The 15821-nt window shown below is 40.1% G+C and overlaps 1 protein-coding gene across 1 annotated transcript in view; it reads right to left on the bottom strand.

The window, feature by feature from the left end:
- JCAD (junctional cadherin 5 associated) overlaps window positions 1–15821 on the bottom strand; it is a 140778-nt gene that overhangs the window by 86175 nt on the left and 38782 nt on the right. The window contains exon 2 of the mRNA XM_040434240.1: window positions 53–114. The gene's annotated coding sequence lies outside the window, so the exon portion shown is untranslated. The remainder of the gene's footprint in view (window positions 1–52; window positions 115–15821) is intronic.

Raw genomic sequence — 15821 nt, 5'->3', positions numbered from 1 at the left:
AAGAAAGAATAAAAATGCTTTAATCAATGATAATTGTAGTAGAGATACTCACTGGATGGATATTATTCCTGGCTGGTGTCAGACATCAACTCTTCTCAAATCAGACTGCCTAACCTGTGAAAAAGAACACGTGTTACTTTACACAATGTGATTTAACTTTTTTACATGAATATTGCATTAGAGGGATTTCCAATGTACTGTGAGCCCCTGTGGTCAGTTGACATCACCTGGACAACACTGGTGTACATATGACCTTTTTATTGATCTTCCAAAAACTTAATTTTGGTTGCTAAGTTGGCCAAATAATAGTAATTCTGTCAGTTCTTTTATTTTAATAACCTGAGGATAGGTCATCAGTATTAAAATATTGGAAAACCCCTTTAACCCCTTCTATCCTGGGCCAGTTTTCACCTCCCTGCCCAGGCCATTTTATGCAAATCTGACATGTGTCACTTTATGTGGTAATAACGTTAGAACACTTACTTATCCAAACCATTCTGAGATTGTTTTCTCATGACACATCCGCAATTTTCAAAAATTGTATTTCTCTGCTTTTAAAACAGGAAGTGATACATCCTAAAATATTTATTACTTAACATTCCCCGTATGTCTACTTTATGTTGGCATCATTTTGAAAATTACATTTTATTTTTTAGGACGTTAGAAGGCTTAGAATTTTAGAAGCAATTCTTAAAATTTTTAAGAAAATTTCCAAAACCCACTTTTTAAGGACCAGTTCAGTTATGAAGTCACTTTTGTGGGTCTTACATAGTAAAAAAAAATACCCATAAATGACCCCATTTTAGAAATTACACCCCTCAAGTTATTCAAAACTGATTTTAAAAACTTTGTTAACCCTTTAGGTATTCCACAAGAATTGAAGGAAAATGGAGTTGAAATTTTTAAATTTCACTTTGGCATATTTTCCATTTTAATCCATTTTTTTCCCTGTAACACAGCAAGGGTTAACAGCCAAACAAAACTCAATATCTATTACCCTGATTCTGCAGTTTACAGAAACACCCCATATTTGGTGGTAAACTGCTGTAAGGGCACACGGCAGGGCGCAGAAGGAAATGAGCTCTGCATGTTTTTTTAGCTGTTTTTTTAGACACCATGTGCCATTTGAAAGCTCCCCTGATGCACCCCTACAGTAGAAACTCCCAGTTTTGGAAACTGCAGGATAAGATAAGTTTTATTGATATTATTTTGGGGTACATATGATTTTTTATCGCTCTATATTATGCTTTTTGTGAGGCAAGATAACAAAAAATTGCTGTTCTGGCACAATTTTATTTTTTTGTTTTTTACAGTGTTTATCTGACAGGTTAGATCATGTGCTACTTTTATAGAGCAAGTTGTTACAGATGTGACAATATCAAATATTTCTACTTTTTTGTTTGTTTCAGTTTTATATAATAAAGCATTTTTGAAAAAAAATTATGTTTTTGTGTCTCCATTTTCTGAACGCTACATTTTTTTATTTTTCTGCGGATCGTCTTGTGCAGCGGCTCGTTTTTTGCAGCAAGGTTTGAATTTTTATTGGTAACATATTTGGGTACATATTCAATATTACACTTTATGGGGCAATGTGACAAAAAAATTGGTTGTTTTGACACAGTTTTTATTTTTTTTACGGTGTTCATCTGGGGGTTAGGTCATGTGATATTTTTATAGAGCAGGTCGTTATGGATGTGGCAATACCTAATATGTGTACTTTTTTATTTACTTAAGTTTTACAGAATAAAAGCATTTTTGAAACCCCAAAAAATTATGTTTTAGTGTTTCCATATTCTGAGAGCCATAATTTTTTTTTGGGCGATTTTCTTATGTATGGACTCATTTTTTGCCGGGTGAGATAATGATTTGATTGTTACTATTTTAGGGTGCGTATGACTTATTTTTTTTTACGGTGTTCATCTGAGGGATTAGGTCATGGTTGTTACAGCTGGTTGTTACAGATGTGGTGATACCTAATATGTCTACTTTTTTATTTCACTTTAACACAATAAAAGCATTTTTGAAACAAAAAAAATATGATGCTTTAGTGTCTCCATATTCTGAGAGCCATATTTTTTCATCTTTTTGGGAGATTGTCTTATGTAGGATCCCATTTTTTACAGGATGAGGTGACAGTTTGGTACTATTTTGGGGGGCATATTACTTTTTGATTGATGTAAAGTGACAAAAAAATTGCTTTTTTGGCAGTTTTTATTTTTTATAGTGTTAATCTGACAGGGTATATTATGTGATATATTTATATAGCCGGTGGTTACGGATGTGTCGATACCTAATATGTGTGTTATTATAAAATCAGGGAAAAGTGTTTTTTGTTTTTTTTACTTGAAAGTTTACTTTTTTTTATTATTAAAAACATTTTTTTTTAAACTTTTTTTTTGTCCCACTCTGGGACTTAAATTTTTTCGGGTCTGATCCCATCTGCAATGCATTACAATACATCTTTATTGTAATGCATTGCCTGTTAGTGTATTACACAGTGTAATACACTAACAGTTGCCTCAGCAAGGCATCGGGCTGCCTTCTCACCCATTGCCGTCACCGCAGCGCGGGGAACCGATGGGAATGCTCACCCGCTGAATACACCTTTTATGCCACGGTCAGCGCTGACTCATGTGAAGAGCTGTGTCATGTGACCAGCTTTCAGATTTTCCAAATAACACAGCATCTTTTGTGTGGACAGGAAGCCATTTTCTCTATGTATTCCTATGGGAGCTTCAATGCCAGTCTCATAGGAATAAATAGAGAAGTAACTGACTTTCTGTCTTGTGTCAATTGGAGATTAAGAGAGTTGGTCACATGACACAGCTGAGGATCAGAAGGGAGGTTATAAGTCACAAATATAGTCACTGGTAAGAACCTTCACTACAATTTACATCATGTACATTTCTAACAGGTTAGATCAGGGATCAGCAACCTCCAGCACTCCAGCTGTTCTAAGACTACAATTCCCAGAATCCTCCTTTCACTACTGTGGGAGTTACAAGAACAGCCGAGTAAGTTTGCATGCTGGGAGTTGTAGTTTCACAGCTGCTGGAGTGCCGAAGGTTGCTGATCCCCGGGTTAGATAATACAAATTTTTGTGGGAATGCTTCTTTAAGGACCTAGTCTGCCTGGATAATATACATAGCCTTCCATCTATTCCAATGACCCTGAATTTCGTCCAAAATATGAACAAATTTCTAATAAGTATGCACGTGATCTTCTGCTATTAAATATAGAGTTTATGGAAAAGGAATACAATAATAAAGAAACTAAAATGAAGAATTTTTATATATTTGTATAGGTTAATCATGTCCCCCCTTAGACATCTCTTCTCAAGACTAAATACATTTTAATTATTTTAATCTTTCTTCATAACTAAGACCCTCCATGCCCCTTATCATTTTAGTCGCTCTCCTTTTGTTTTTCTTTTTATATATTTGTATCCTGTGGTCAATATCGGATAGCAAACCTTAAAAACCGCTCATTAACACAATAACATTTTTTCAAATATTTTATATATTTTTTCTTTTTTCATTACTTTTGTATTTATTATTCATTAATTATTTTTGTATTTCTATATGTATACCAGCAAGATATAGTATTTGGAATATTGGCTCTTTGAATCTTTGATACCTATTACAGTGGAACCACTGATAGTATAGCACCTATTATAGATTATCTGGCTACGACCATGACACAGTTATTTATACTGGGCGGTATTAATGCGATTCTGTGGGTGCTACAGTTGTTCGCCCACATGGGGATACATAATAATTTTGGTACTTATAGGTTGCTTTGGGCAACTAAGCCAGTTCTACTTTACACCAGTTTGATACATGACTCCAAATATTTTTATTGCATGTATATTGCTATAATATTTTACTGTATGCCTTATTCATTGCATAGGAATAATTTTCATGGGATAACCCCTTTCAGCAGCACAGAATTATGACCTATTTGGACTAGAAAAGCAAAACAAAAAAAGGAATTTAAGACCCCTTTCACATGAGCGAGTTCCACACTCCACACTCGCAGCATGAGTATGCAGCAGCTCCCACCCTGAACTCCCAGCACTGACGGTTCTGGAATGTATTTGATAACACTGACATAATGCTGTCAGTGTGTCGTGACCATTGACAGGGAAACACACTCACACAGTGAGCCCTAACTGGAACCCAACCTGCTGTCCCTGACTTCTTGCAGAGCAAGCCCTAAACAGCAAGTCCACAACTGGTCGACCATCCCTATGCTGGTAAGTGCAGAGAGCCAAACCAAGCACCTGCATTAAAAACTGCAGGGACCTGTTCACACAATAGAAAACTGACAAATACACAGAGAAGGGTTGAACAGAAATAGGTCAAAGCCAGGAGGTCAATACAGTACAAAATCACAGAGCAGAGAGAGGTCCAAGTCAAGCTGACGTCAAAACCAAATAGCAAAAATCAAAGAAAGCACAATAGCAACAGGAGCACAGCAAGGGAAAACCTATAACTGGCAAGGGTGTTGTAATGGATCTCCTGGCACCCCGACTGGGTACCTGTGTTGAAGGATGCTCTTAGTGCTTCCCGAGGACTCCAAGCACTCCACTTGACACCGTAACCACCCCAGGAACCAGGAACAGGAACAGCTCTTACAAGAGCTAGTAGTTATAGCCAGGGGAGTATAGCAAATCTTCAGCGTATAGCAATCCCCGGTGTCGATCAGTTACCCAAACACCAGCCTCAACATGATGAAGGGTAAAACAGGAACTCTTTATTGAACACACAAACATTGACTTATATACACATTTTCCAACAAGAGTACCACCCCCGTGGACCTGGTTGGGAACTGAGGACATAACATAGCAGCCAATCCTTTACAGTTTAAACACAAAAACTATACATTCAACAAACACAATGGCATTGCCTGGTGACGCACTCAATAGCAAAATAGACATTGTCTTTGACGCAATCAACAAAATACAATTACCAAAACACAATGGGCTCTGCCTGTAATACAATTACCAAAACACAATGGGCTCTGCCTGTGATACAATTACCAAACATAATGGGCTAACTTAATCACTCACAGGCAGAAAACATGCATTTTTCACCAAAACACAGAAAACACCTCAAAACCCCACATATCCCCATAATTTATACATCCATGGATAGCTCTGATCTGGGTGAACAACATATCCAAAAATCACCCAGATCCGAGCAAGGGTTCCCGAATTCCATGGAAGTCTACCTTCTCCTTCAAAGTTATTATATGGGCCATAATCCTGAGGCAAGAGGCTGGCAAACAGGCGCCTCCAAAACCCAGTGGCGAGGTTATTTTAGACACACATCTCCCCCTCCCAGGGAAGACTAACCAGATACCTGACCTCACACCGCTACATTAGTCTGGCAGCCCACCCACAACCAAATACTGGACCTGTTGAATTTTGTAGCCTGTCTCTGTCCAGTGAGTCACCAAGGTTGTGTTGGTAACTGGTACTCCCGGTCTCTGTGTTGCTCCCTGACTTGGAGTGGAGGTTGCCGCTGGGGTAGCCTGTGGGGAGTCAGCCTCTGGACAAGAGGATAGAGGAGGGCAGAGGCCAACTGCACTCTGACCAGATGCCAGCTCTTCCGCTGGGGTAGCCTGCGGGGAGTCAGCCTCTGGACAAGAGGATAGGGGAGAGCAGAGGACAACTGCGCTCTGCCCAGATGCCAGCTCTTCCGCTGGCATGGGGTCAGGGAATCCTACCCCCAGGACCTTGTTGCGGATCAGCTGTGGAGAGGAGGGATCGCTTACCTCCTCCTCCTGGCATTCCTGCGGGGTTGGTGGGGGATCTGTACCGGCCGTCCAGGATCCCCGTAGGCCTGGGCCATAATCCTGAGGCAAGAGGCTGGCAAACAGGCCCCTCCAAAACCCAGTGGCGAGGTTATTTTCGCCACAGGTGTATTGCCAGCAGGTCGTTTAAATACAGCGCTGAGCCCCTGGATCAGAACCTGATAGGTCCAGGGACTCAGTGTCCCACTGGACTAAAAACAAGCAGTCCTGAGATAGGCAGGCTGAGCAGTCACTCAGCCTGCATCACAACCATACATGGGTGATACAAATAACTACTAATCTCCCCTAGGCAGCATGTGCGCTCACATCAACAGGGGGTGTAGCTTATGTGACACATCACCAGGGGGCTTGGCTTAAGCAGGACATGGAGAGGGGTCATGGCCGAATTGACGCCTCATCAAGGGGCGTGGCACATCACCAGGTGGTACGGCCTGGCAGCCCAGACTGCGGCGCTGGTGCTCAGACAGGAAAGTTGGTGACACAGTGTTATACAATACATTCCAGAACTCTAAGGGTTACATAGCATCATAAATCAATATCATGCTATGCGACCCCAGCACAACTGGGAGGTCAGGACGGGAGCTTCTGCATAATTAGTCCAGAGTGTGGAACTTGCTCGTCTGAAAGGGGCCTAAGGGTGGACATTTAGTTATAAAGTATAATAATCTCCCATCAACTATGGACGTTCCAGTCTCCAACTGGCGAAAATTTTTAAAGCATAACACAACCATAACACAAGTTTAATGTTGTGATCTCTGGAATAAATAACTGGGTAAGAACGCCAGTAAAATATTATGTCGTTTATACTCTTGGCATGCAGAAGGAGTAATGTGGACCAATAAAGAGAACACCCAGAAGCTTCTCGTAATTCACCCTGTATAGAACATACACACAAATCCGATTTTAATAATTAATTATAAAACAAATGCAGAAAATGAAATATGTGGCACTTGTGTTAGCTCATATCTACCTAACTCAAGTTTGTTTGTTTTTTAAGGAAAAAAGTTCTTATCTTGGACCATATGTCATCGTATAGGGTGCTGTCACACATAATGGCCTCCTCACGGCCACAATGCTACTAAGACCTGCAGGTCCTTTCAGATTCCAAATGAAAGAATCTGTTAATCTGGTCCCTGCAGTTTGTTAATGGCTGCATGGTTTTTTGGCACACCACAAAAGGAAATTTGAAATACAAGGTAAGAGAGTCATGTGCCCTCTCATTATACAGTGGATAACCATTATGTACATAAATACAGAAAACTAATTTAAAAGCTAAGGACAGCTTTGAATGCATTTTTTATTACTACATTGTACTTTTCTTCTGCAGTATGCATGTTTCACATACATTGCAGGGTGCTCAGTCCTATTCAGTGTAAAACCTGTCACATGGCTGTTTAACAGCTCGGTCTACGACCCTTCTCTCTCCTGTCCTGTACAATCTCCTAAGGCTACGTTCACACTAGCGTTAATATTTTCCGGTATTGAGATTCCTTATAGGGGCTCAATACCGGAAAAAAATGCTTCCGTTTCATTGTCAATGGGGACAAAACGTAACTGAACAGAACGAAATGCTCCAAAATGCATTCTGTTCCGTTCTCATACCGGAGAGTAAACCGTAGCATGCTGCGATTTGCTTTCTGGGATGCGTAGCAAGACAATGGGGACGAATCCGTTCTGTCACAATCTGACACAATAGAAAACGGATTCATCATTGGTATGTTAAAGATAATACAACTGGATCCGTTCATAACAGATGCAGATGGTTGTATTATCAGTAACGGAATCGTTTTTGCTGAACCCTGCCGGATCCAGCAAAAACGCTAGTGTGACAGTAGCCTGAGCTGATTAATGTTTAACTTTTACTTGGACTGGAGCTCAAAGCAAACATACAAGCTGATGAAGAAAAATGAAGAAGAACTGTTTAATAAAGATCTACCGTATGTTTTAACCCCTTAAGGACTCAGCCCTATTTCACCTTAAGGACTTGGCCATTTTTTGCAAATCTGACCAGTGTCACTTTAAGTGCTGATAACTTTAAAACGCTTTGACTTATTCAGGCCGTTCTGAGATTGTTTTTTCGTCACATATTGTACTTCATGACACTGCTAAAATTGGGTCAAAAAAGTTAATTTTTTTGCATAAAAAAATACCATATTTACCAAAAATTTTTAAAAATTTGCAAATTTCAAAGTTTCAGTTTCTCTACTTCTGTAATACATAGTAATACCCCCAAAAATTGTGATGACTTTACATTCTCCATATGTCTACTTCATGTTTGTAGCATTTTGGGATTGATATTTTATTTTTTGGGGATGTTACAAGGCTTAGAAGTTTAGAAGCAAATCTTGAAATTTTTCTGAAATTTACAAAAACCTAATTTTTAGGGACCACTACAGGTCTGAAGTCACTTTGCGAGGCTTACATAATAGAAACCGCCCAAAAATGACCCCATTCTATAAACTACATCCCTCAAGGTATTCAAAACTGATTTTACAAACTTCGTTAACCCTTTAGGTATTGCACAAGAGTTATTGGCAAATGGGGATGAAATTTGAGAATTTAATTTTTTTGCCTAATTTTCCATTTTAACCCATTTTTTCCACTAACAAAGCAAGGGTTAACAGCTAAACAAGACTGTATCTTTATTGCCCTGACTCTGCCGTTTACAGAAACACCCCATATGTGGCCGTAAACTACTGTACGGCCACACAGCGGGGCGTAGAGTGAAAGGTGCGCCGTTTGGTTTTTGGAGGGCTGATTTTGCTGGACTGTTTTTTTGACACCATGTCCCATTTGAAGCCCCCTGATGCACCCCTAGAGTAGAAACTCCATAAAAGTGACCCCATCTAAGAAACTACACCCCTCAAGGTATTCAAAACTGATTTTACAAACTTTGTTAACTCTTTAGGTGTTGCACAAGAGTTTTTGGCAAATGGGGATGAAATTTGAGAATTTCATTTTTTTGCCTAATTTTCCATTTTAACCCATTTTTTCCACTAACAAAGCAAGGGTTAACAGCCAAACAAGACTGTATCTTTATTGCCCTGACTCTGCCGTTTACAGAAACACCCCATATGTGGCCGTAAACTACTGTACGGGCACACAGTAGGGCGTAGAGGGAAAGGTGCGCCGTATGGTTTTTGGAAGCCAGATTTTGCTGGACTGTTTTTTTGACACCATGTCCCATTTGAAGCCCCCCTGATGCACCCCTAGAGTAGAAACTCCATAAAAGTGACCCCATCTAAGAAACTACACCCCTCAAGGTATTCAAAACTGATTTTACAAACTTTGTTAACCCTTTAGGTGTTGCACAAGATTTAATGGAAAATAGAGATACAATTTCAAAATTTCACTTTTTTGGCAGATTTTCCATTTTAATATTTCTTTTCCAGTTACAAAGCAAGGGTTAACAGCCAAACAAAACTCATTATTTATGGACCTGATTCTGTAGTTTACAGAAACACCCCATATGTGTTCGGAAACCGCTGTACGGGCACACAGCAGGGCGCAGAAGGAAAGGAATGCCATTTGGTTTTTGGAAGGCAGATTTTGCTGGACTGGTTTTTTTGACACCATGTCCCATTTGAAGCCCCCCTGATGCACCCTAGAGTAGAAACTCCATAAAAGTGACCCCATCTAAGAAACTACACCCCTCAAGGTATTCAAAACTGATTTTACAAACTTTGTTAACCCTTTAGGTGTTGCACAAGATTTAATGGAAAATAGAGATACAATTTCAAAATTTCACTTTTTTGGCAGATTTTCCATTTTAATATTTTTTTTCCAGTTACAAAGCAAGGGTTAACAGCCAAACAAAACTCATTATTTATGGCCCAGATTCTTTAGTTTACATAAACACCCCATATGTGTTCGTAAACCGCTGTACGGGCACACGGCAGGGCGCAGAAGGAAAGGAATGCCATACGGTTTTTGGAAGGCAGATTTTGCTGGACTGGTTTTTTTGACACCATGTCCCATTTGAAGCCCCCCTGATGCACCCCTAGAGTAGAAACTCCAAAAAAGTGACCCCATTTTAGAAAGTACGGAATAGGGTGGCAGCTTTGTTGGTACTAGTTTAGGGTACATATGATTTTTGGTTGCTCTATATTACACTTTTTGTGCGGCAAGGTAACAAGAAATTGCTTTTTTGGCCCGTTTTTTTTTTTTTGGTTATTTACAACATTCATCTGACAGGTTAAATCATGTGGTAATTTTATAGAGCAGGTTGTCGCGGACGCGGCGATACCTAATATGTATACAATTATTTTTATTTATGTAAGTTTTATACAATAACTTCATTTTTAAAACCAAAAAAAGTTTTAGTGTCTCCATAGTCTAAGAGCCATAGTTTTTTCAGTTTTTGGGCGATTATCTTGAGTAGGGTCTCATTTTTTGCGGGATGAGATGACTGTTTGATTGGCACTATTTTGGGGTGCATATGACTTTTTGATCGCTTGTTATTACACTTTTTGTGACGTAAGATGACAAAAAATGGCTTTTTTTACACCGTTTTTATTTTTTACGGTGGTCACCTGAGGGGTTAGATCATGTGATATTTTCTAGAGCCGGTCGATACGGGCGCGGCGATACCTAATATGTATACTTTATTTTTATTTATGTAAGTTTTACACAATGATTTCATTTTTGAAACAAAAAAAATCATGTTTTAGTGTTTCTTTAGTCTGAGAGCCATAGTTTTTTCAGTTTTTGGGCGATTATCTTGGGTAGGGTATGATTTTTGCGGGATGAGATGACGGTTTGATTAGTACTATTTTGGCGTACATGTGACTTTTTTGATCACTTTTATTACCTTTTTTGGGAAGTAAGGTGGGCAAAATTTCAATTTTCTCATAGTTTTTATTTTTTTATTTTTATGGTGTTCACCGTGCAGGGAAAGTAACATGACCGTTTATTTTTTACATTTTTATTCAGTGATGAATGTTTTTTTTTTTATCTTAACTTTTTTCACTTTTTTTTTACATTTTTTTTGACCCAGACCCACTTGGTTCTTGAAGATCCAGTGGGTCTGATGTATGTATAATACAGTACAGTACAATATATATTGTTCTGTACTGTATTTTACTTACACTGAACAGATCTATGCTTTTAGCACAGATCTGTTCAGCACCATGGACAGCAGGACGCCTGAGTAGGCGTCCTGTTGCCATGGGAACCTTCCCCGTCTGCCACAACTTCGCAGACGGGGAAGGGTAAGCACAGGGCTGAGGGGGGCTGTCGGGGGGCTCTCTCCCTCTCCATCGGGGGGCTGCAAAAGCACAGCAGCCCCCCAATGGAGAGGGAGGGAGCTCCCTGACCGATGACAGTTAACTTTTTCCATACAGCGGTCCGTACGGACCGCGGTATGGAAAGGGTTAAACGGCTGACATCTGCACAGATGTCAGCCGTTTATACCAGGGTGCCAGCAATGTGCTGGCACCCTGGTATACCCACTAGAAGCCAACGATCATTCATGGGGAGGCGGGCGGGGGATCGCGATCCCGCCTGCCGCACCGCCCGCCTCCCGCAACGCCCCCACCGCATGCGACACCCCCCCCGAACCACCCGCCGGCATCAAATCGTGCAGGGGTGCAGGGGGGGTGAAAAATATTGATTTTAGGCACTCAAAAGTTTCTGATCCCCGCGGTCAGGGACCGCGGGGATCAGAAACTGCAAAAAGCGCAGCAAACCGCAGGTCTGAATTGACCTGCGGTTTGCTGCGATCGCCGACACGGGGGGGTCACATGACCCCCCCTGGCGTTGTCACAGGATGCCGGCTGAATGATTTCAGCCGAAATCCCGTTCTGATTAACCCCTGGGGCGCCAGAATACTGATTTCAAGTTAGGACGTACCGGTACGCCCTGAGTCCTTAAGGACTCGGGAAATAGGGCGTACCGATACGCCCTGCGTCCTTAAGGGGTTAAAACCAAAATAAGTACAATGCAGTAATAAAAATGGATTCTTAGTTTTATAAGATTTATCCATTTTATAATGAGAGGTTTTACAACTTTCTAATGTACCTTGTATTTCAAATTTCCCTTTGTGTTAATGTGATGGCCACTTATGTACAAAACTTTGCCCACCTGTGGTGGTCCATGGCCTCATGATTTTGTAGATCCAAAATCTTTTTCCTGCCTGCAGCCACCGGAAGTTGAGGACAAGGCCTAAATTGTATCAGCTCCCTCTTGTAATGAGTTTTTCATCTGTGTCAGATGGACATGGTCAGCACAGGTTTTCATCTTCTGGATGGAATTGAAACACGCTATTCAGAAGTAAATGAGAAAACTTTTAACTATACTTACCTTGCTGCTATTTACAGTACACCACATTGAATTCTGAATGAACGATGTGGGGTCCTTAAGGAACCTAGGCCTCAAGCTCAAAGTCATTGTCTGGTGTGATAATTTTTTTTAAATATAACAAGCAGAATGGGTTCAAAATGTGAGTAATGTTTATATTTTAACCCATTTAGCCCCTTTATATGATTTTTTATCCTGCCAGACATCCCTGTTAACCATAAAAAAGGAATAAAGTCAAAACAATGCTTCATATGGCCTTCATATTAAATGAGTGGAAGTTCACTGTTGTACAAGAAGCAGGCCCGTACAATACTGACCTCACACCCCCATGAAATTTGGAGCGATCTTCATTTGGAAACAAGATTCCGCTCTCTTATCTTAATTGCACAACCTTGGAAACTATCTGTGCCAAAACACAAAACTGACTTCTCCTTGTAATAAATCACATGGAGGTATGTGAGTTATTCCTCCCTGATACCAAAGCTTTAAGCACTTCCAAGAAACCTTAAGTGGGCCAAGGAGTATTACAATCATAACCTAAAAGACCATGAAAGGAACTTGATTTTGGAGTAGATGATTTGGGACTTTTTAGGAATCTGAGACTCTGATCATTTGGAGTAGGTGAACCAAGGAATGTATGTCATAACAGAGATAAGCAGATGGCCATTTATTTAGTTTCGGAGTAGCTTGTATCTTGTTCCGCAAAGGTGTCTGAATATAAAAACACATCTTGAATTCCAAATAAGAATAAATATGGTCTAACTTTACAAACTTTATAGAAAGAATTGAGAAAAACACAGCTTTCTATGCAGACTATGGCCTGGGAGGGTTGTTTTTTGTTGTTTCAAATATAATAACTGGGTGGATGGTTTTATGGATATCATTTTTTGAAGTCACTCCGTGTATTCTACTTCCTGTCTTGGCTCTTTAACATCCTCCTTGTTTGGGTTTTTAGAATGGCAAACAGCTTTCCGTAGTTTTCTCAATCAGACTGTCATTGTAACCAGAGAGAGCTCCCCTGTATGACTCCATTAGAGCATCACACATCACACTGATCAATGCAATGCTTTTATGTGGGCATCTATATTTAGGCCCATCAAGAGAACAATACAGAAGTCATACTGTTATCCCGATTCTACACCTACGATTATAATAAGGATTACATTGCAGATATCTATGAATATTGAGATTTCTTTCTTTATTTCTACTTATTTTTTAACCTGAAGTCTAGAAATCAAATTAATAGAAGTCTGTTATACCTCTATGGAGATTAATGTAAAATTTTTGGTAAATCCATATTAAAAAGAAACCAACTTTTTTCAGGGTTCTTTAAAGGGGTTCCGCAGTTTGGAAAACCGCTACTTATCTGATGCGCATGCAGCGTCCCACTACGTGTGTGTGGGCACTGCTCAAAAGCACTTTTTTACCTTATCAAAAGCACTAGTTTGTAATGTATGATTTTGTATGTATGTATCTGCAAAATCCCTGTTAACAGGCCTATTAGGTGTAATTTATACATCCCACCAGTAGATGGGGATAAAGTTTAGGTCCTATATATCTCTAGGTCAGGCCTAGTTGGTTAGTGAAGGGAGAATAGAGTGGGGACAGAGACAGGTCAGTGTGAAGATCAGTAAGAAGACTGATACTGAGAGAGTGAAAAGGTGCAGATCCAGCACTTCAGCTCTGAAGAGAAGTTTTAGTCCAGAAAGGGACAAGCGAAAAGGACAAATTTTAATTCATCCAAAGGATAAAAGCCGTAAACCAGGCATAAAGGACCTTTGGGATATTTAGGTGAATGATACCCTAGCCTCCGGCAACCTCACCAAAAATTCCACAGACATTGGAGTAACTCACTGCTCCAAAGCCACGAAACCTAAACAGCCTAAAACAGTGGACTTGCAGAATTAACTCTGTACCATCTAAAGACTGCATATTTGTACTGCTGCAACCAAAAGACATCCAAAGTAAAAGTTGTGAGTTGCATCTTACCACTGTCTACCTCATTATTACTACCTATGGTTGTACCACCATTAACGGTACTGGCGTCACGACAAAAACCATCCAGAGGTGTCCTGGGCAGATTCCCAATGCACTTAACATTTTGGGGAAAAAGTAGCAACATTTAACAAGGATGTACTGTAGCTAGAGGTGGTGAAGTGGTGGCATTCACTATTGGGCCCTGGCCCCAGATGAGGTCCCTCTGCAACAGTAGTATACCTGGAGATTTTTCACTGAAAAAGTCAAGTAACACCTCTGTCTGGGGGAACTCATCTATGCTGGAAATGGGTAAATTTAATCTTTAACCCCTTAATTACCAGGCCTGAAAAGGCCTTAATAAACAGCAAAATGCTTTTTGTCTTTGCCTCTCTGCATTTAAACAGCTAAAACTTTTAAATGTTTTCATTGACATGGTTTTATGAGGCCTTGTTTTATGCAGAAGAAATTTAATTATTTTTTACCATTGTTCAGGGGTACATAAAATCATGGTATAATTTACATAATTGTTTAGCTGAGTAGGTATAGAAAAAAAGCTATCTTTGGCATCTTTTTGGTTTATTTTTTATTATATTGTTGTATATAAATAAATAAATTACCTGATAAATGAATTCTTAGAGTTATTACAGTCATGTAGATACCAAACGTGTATTTTTATACAAAATGTGCACAGTAAAATGTATAGTATTCTACACTAAATAATGGCTTTTTTTATTTTTATTGAATTTTTTTAAAATAAATAATTTATAACAATTTTTTAAATCCATTTATGGGATTACTAGTTATTACTTATAAAGTATCAGCATACTTCTGTATGCTGATACATTATGCTCTGTGTCACTATAAGGCCTCATGCACACGGCCATTGTGCAGCCGTTTGTGGTCCCCAATGTGCAGCCGCGCAATTTGTGGTCCCCAATGCATGGGCAATGTCCGTGCGGCGGCAGGGACGGATCGAGACCCATTCAACTTGATTGGGTCCGTGATCCGTCCGGACCACAAAAAAAATAGAACATGTTCTATTTTTTTGCGGTGTGGAGGCACGGACAGAAACAACACGGAAGCACTCCGTAGTGCTTCCGTGGGGTTCCATGCCACCGTTCTGCACCTCAGCTCCTTATCGCGGACCCATTCAAGTGAACTGTTTGCGGGCCGCAATACGGTCACGGCCGGGCAACGGCCGTGTGCATGAGGCCTAACACACACTGCTATTATGGCAAAACTTGTGTGCCCTAACAAAAGAAAAACTAAGCAAATAGCCCTGGGGTCCTTTTTTGTCATTCAAAGTGTTAACAGCCAGGATTGGAGCTCCCTCCGAGCCCAGCAGGAGACTGCGCTAAGATCTGTCAGTAACAGCCAGTCCTTATGCATGAGCGCTCCTGGAGCCATTAAATCTCCTCTGCTGCAGGCTGAGGACTTGCACTGCCCACCTTTAAAAGACAGTGGGTGGTCGTTAAGAGTTTGTCTGGGGCTACTATGGTTTCTGATATAGTGATGGCATATCACTAGGATAGACCGTTACTTCATGATCGTGATGTTCTGACCACTGATAATGATTATGAGAATTAGGGGGATGTAGTATTGATGTAGCGCTGTATCACTTTTGCTATTTTTGCTCTGCGTAATGGCCTGCAAACACTCATCTGTGCAGAGAGCTTCAGATAGACTCTTTTCAAGTGAATATAATGAGCAGTTGTAAGTACACTGCCCCA

Source organism: Bufo bufo, chromosome 5 (genome assembly GCF_905171765.1).
Source record: "Bufo bufo chromosome 5, aBufBuf1.1, whole genome shotgun sequence".
In the NCBI taxonomy this organism is placed as follows: Eukaryota; Metazoa; Chordata; class Amphibia; order Anura; family Bufonidae; genus Bufo; species Bufo bufo.
This window is presented reverse-complemented; position numbering and strand designations above follow the sequence as displayed.